This window comes from Melanotaenia boesemani, chromosome 17, assembly GCF_017639745.1.
Source record: "Melanotaenia boesemani isolate fMelBoe1 chromosome 17, fMelBoe1.pri, whole genome shotgun sequence".
NCBI lineage: Eukaryota > Metazoa > Chordata > Actinopteri > Atheriniformes > Melanotaeniidae > Melanotaenia > Melanotaenia boesemani.
This window is the reverse complement of record NC_055698.1, coordinates 20,355,573-20,360,950: the sequence shown is the minus strand read 5'-3', so window position 1 is coordinate 20,360,950 and position 5,378 is coordinate 20,355,573.

Here is a 5,378-nt window from a genome sequence, read left to right as displayed (position 1 = left end):
TCCTTGCAGAAAAACTTCCCCCTGCAAGCTTACCTTCCTCACCTTATGTCTAATGTGTTTTTATATATCTGTTGATTAAGATTCACATGCACGTTTTTATTCAAATGCCTTAAAAGCAAGCTCCATATCTGAATTTTCACCTCAAGTTGTTGTTTCGTGTTTTGTCTTTAAGCTGCTGCTGTTGCAATGATATGAATAGTATTTCACATGCTTGCCTGTGCCTGCATCTTGTTCTGTACATTGGAGGACTCATTACATTAGATTTGTAACCGCGTTTCTTCCTTTTGCACCTGACTGTTATGATTATGTTGATTATGATCTTTTAATAGTATTCTTAAGGTGTATTTGCATTTTAGGAGTACGACTACGGATGCTGTGTAATTAAAAATGTGCTTATCAGGCAGGTAACATTTGACATGACGTGCAGAACTTTGTAAGCTTCCTAAAAAGTTTTGACATGAATTTAAAAAGATTTTGGACCTTGTCTATAATTAAAAAAAGAAGAATGTTGCATTTTTCTGATTTCTTTCCCTATTTTTTTGCACTCCCTACACTTTTGTCTGAGGAGAAATTCTATTGAAAAGTTTGAATTTTCATATTAATTTATTTTATTCCCTATGTATTTTCTTTAACTTGGTTTCGACTTTACATATCGGAGCGTAATGAAAATCTCCCTGTTATGCACTTATCAAAAACAGAGCCTAAATGTAAAAATGTTTGGTAAAATTATAATTCAGTACCTTTTAACTAGTAGATAGATTACTTCACATTTAAATGAATACTTTGGTGTTGCAAGGTTTTTTGATTCTGTAGCTGGAAAACAAGCCCAAATCATTACTGTCCACCACTGTGCATGACAGTTGGTGTGAGGTGATATGCTGTGTTTGGTTGATGCCAAGCATGTTTCTGCACATTATGGTCAAATAGCTCAACTTTGGTTTAATTTATCTAAGGGACGTTTTCCCAGAAGTCTTGTGTTTATTCAGATGCTACTTGCATGTGAACTTGCATCTCCTTCTGGGAGGTTTGGTAGCTGTCTCATTAGTTGATGACATGCATTTGATCAGCAGCACCTTCCCTCATAATTCCTTTGGAATTAGTTGTCAGTTTTGTGAAAATGTGGGATTACTCAGAAGGGATTACTTATGTGTAAATTATGCTAAACACAGTGCAAGCTCTGTTGTGTCATGAAAGCCCTAGAGGAGGTGCTCTGGGTGTTGGCACAACTTTCAGATTAACATATGAATTCAAGATGACTTGAAACTTTAGTCCTTTCTTTGTTACAGGAAGGTGTACTGTATTTATTCGATGTTTTTATTATTATTATTAGTAGCATTGTTATTATATAAAGCTATACAGTGTGAAGGTCTACTGTATCTTTAGTGTTTATAATTCTCCTGGCAAGTAAATCCCATTTTTGGCAGCTGCAACATGCCATAAAATCCTGAAATTCTATAAATGTCCCCAAGACAATGTGGGGAAAAAAAAGAAAAAAATAGAATCTTGTGCATGTTTGGGGGAAAAAAGACTTATCAACAGCACTTATTGTAACAGCTCCAACACTGCACCTAATGAATCTGCATGAAATTTGGTAAAACGCTTCTATGTACTAAGATGGACCAAAAATGCTCTTGGAGCCGACTTCATGTTAATAAAACTAACATGAAGTCGGCCATCTTGTTCCACACCGACCATTTTGACTACTTGTAAACATTACATTTGAACAAACGCCTCCCTGAAGATGTTATCATATTGCCTTCAAAACTGGTCAGTACACTCTGGAGGCAGGTGTGATGAAGTTCCAACTAAATTTTCTAATGGGCTGTTCCAAATCCTACACAATCATTTCATTCTCAGTAAGAAAACAATTATTATAATCCCTCATTTTGAGGGAGGAGCTAGTAGCTGCCTTGTCAACATGAATACCAGAAAGTAACTAAATAAACACACAGAACTTGACTTACCACCTTTTCATCCATCAGCTTGCAGTTCACATACAGGTTTGTCCAAGCTTATACTACAAAACATACAAAACATCAAGACGTCATCATTTGATCTTATTTAACATTTAAGTGAAAAATTTGTCACAGTTATGACATGTGGACATAGCTCATTCCTGATACGCAGTAGTCACAATAGTCAATTGGGTGTGAGTTAATTTGACTATAGTAATCTGATCTGAGGTAATTTTTCATTTAATATTTGAGATCTACTGAAAATTTCATCCAAATTTTATTATATTTCTTCTAAATAAACCAGTTTTTTTTTTACAAAAACTGTCAAGGCTTTGAGAGCTTTAATAATCGCGTTCCAAAACTTTCTGTCATTAAACACTTCGTATTTTAAGGTGGCTGATCACTTTTCATCTGTGTGTGTTTGATCTTTCCTTGTTCCTGGATCTTCTTTCTTCATGCATTTTATCCTGTACGTTGTTCCTGATATTCTGGACCTTTTGGATTCATCTTCATCGTTGTCCATTTGCTTTCCTCTGATTTCTTTCATCACACACTTGGGTGGATTGGGTCCAATTTTTTCACTGAAATAAAAAATCGATGTATATTAGCCTTCATTGATAGTGTTAAAAGGCCAGTAAGGGCGGAGAGAGTGGCAATCACCTGTAGAACAGAGCTAGAACAAAACCCAAGTCCCTGCAGCTGATTCTTGCCGTGGATGACAAGCTCATGCATCTTCTCGACCTGCTTGGTCCCACTCAGCGTTATGGAGGATTAGAGCTCAGCTCAGGTGCTATCAGGCAAGAGACATGGTGCATATTATCCAAAATTAAGTCATAACTATATGAATTACTCAATAGGCATGACTTTTAATCTTGTTTTTATCCTGGAGCGTGCAGGTGTTGCCAAATGACACTGAAGCACAGTATCTTGCAGATTTTTCTCTAACACTGAAGTGAAGTCATCATGTCTGCCAGTGTCGATGTTGGGTTTCAAAGGCACATAGACTGACAGTAAACCTAACATATGCAGGAACCAGTTTAAAATATAACCAACCTGAGGCAAGTTCACACCTTTCCAGGCATACAGAGAATATAAGATCAAGGCAGGTTGCTGTCTTCTAAGCAAGTTTCACAGCTTTCTCTGCTAAGAAAGTCAGAAAGTCAAGTAGATTTATGTCAAGTAGAGTATTTTATAGACAGCATGGGGTCACCATCAAGTAGGTGACGAGGGTTTAAAGTCTGAAAAATATATTTTAGGACCTGAGCACTACATTCTACAGGCTTTTCACCTCATTGTATCTGAAGGGAGACAGTTAACCAAAGCCTGACCATTTAGATTTATGACTTTGCTCTTTATCTAATTATATTCAAGGCTTTTTGGTAGTTTATTATTATTAACTGATTGTAAACTGGATAAGAGCAGATGATCATCCAAACCACTTCAAGCTATCTGTGCAAGGCACAAACCAAATGGCACAGAAGACAGTCTATCCTGTCAGATGAGTATGTAATGGAAAGAAGATTTTTTACTGTCCATCTGACAGTACAAATAAGTGATGTAAATTTTTTTTTTATTTTTAAAATTGCACGCTCCAGTATAACATTTGTTTTTTATTTAGTTGTTATCCTCCCTCAGAGCCTATCAGGAAAAGCTAGCAGTGTTTCTTTTAGCTGTGGTTAAGTTTTCCACCCAGAGACACACAGCCTGTAATCCTTATTTGGTTTACTGTAATTACTGAAGACATTAGGCTCCTATATTGACTCCACCTCTTCCAACCTTCTCGTGCTTCTCCTCTACTCCTCTGTCTTCCCAGAGTTTCCTGTTTAGAGCTTCAGAGTTGTCTTTCTTTCACTATATTAAGCATTTGTGTGGTTACTTTAATGCACGCTCTGCAAATTAGACATTTTAAATTTGACTGCAGTCACAGAATAGTGGAGCTTTAGTCTAAATGAGAAATGATTATGTACTTAAGCGCACAACATATAATTAGTAGTATGGAAATACTTCCTTTGGCTGTGAGAATGTAGGCAGTTACTTTTGGAAGTGTTGGCTGTGAGTTATGACAAAAATGCTTTTCTACTTATTCTCATCTAGCATCCAAAGAAGTTATGAAGTGTCTGTAAGAACACATTAAAAATACAGGAATTTTGGACCGGGATCATTTTATGTATATGGTATTGTAACTTTATGATGTTTTCAGGAGAAAAACATGGTGGGAAATAACATTTTGCAAGGCCCTACTATGCTCTTTGAAACCAAACAATAAGTATATCTGTTTTATGTTTACCTTTGGTTGGTCCTTTAAAAATGAGCTTCCTTTTAAATTTGAGTCACTTCTATAAGAAGACTATTCATCCCAAAAGGATCCTCATACAAAGCAGATGTGCTTTATCTTAAACAGGTTATTATGTTCCCATAACATGCACAAAGTGCACTCTTTTTATTAAGGATTCATGGAAGAAGCAATAGTTTAAACATTACAAAACTTACATCTGACACAAAGACGAAAAGATTGATTATCGTTTGAGGATTAGATACTAGTTTTTATACCACAGTGGTTTTCTTAAATGCATTACCACAGGAAAGGTTACAGCAAAACAGTATGTCTTTGCTTGAGATGTCACCTATGAGAATGTTAATAACAAATTGATTGACAGTTTCCAATAAAAACTTTAGAAATCTGACAAAAAGTATCATATCATTCCTCAACTAAGACTTTTATTTTGACAGTGATCCATTATTTAACAACACTGCCACGCTGTCACAGTTACTGTCAGCTGCTAAAGGGACACTTCTCTGGGCTGATGTGTCAGACACGATGTCACAAAGTTTTAATCAACATGCTACCAAAGGTTAATGAGTTCAGCCACAGGCCTGACAACAGGTGGCAACAGAGCCGCCTGGCATGATGCAAGACTTGTTATCAAACAGGACTATATCCTATTTGCAGGTCTGACACAGAATTAGCTGCAGCGCGGAGAAGCAGCACATTGCAGCTCCCGAAAGGTTCTTTATGGTGTTAAACAAGGGCAGAAAAAGGTGAAAAGAGAGAGTAAAATTTGTTGAGGCGAGACAGATGAAGTGAGCCGGCATATGGGATCCGTGTGGAAGAAGATCAGGCAGGCAACTGAGTTCAAAATGCTGTGGTTCAGCAGCACACACACCAAATGCCTGTCAGATGGAGATGTCATCAACTTTTCTGAGGTCAGACACAAATTTGATGCAATATAAGCCTTTTATGTAGCCTTTTTTTATAATATAATGCCACAGAAATTAAATAGGGTCAGAGATGTAGGTATGAATAAGTGGGAAGCAGCTTGCAGCTTGCCTCAGTGTGCAATCATAAATCTGTGGTTTTTCATCTCTGAGACAGAAAGCCACCCTTTCCCTAAAGTTTTGAAAAAAATGTTCCTTTTGTTTAAA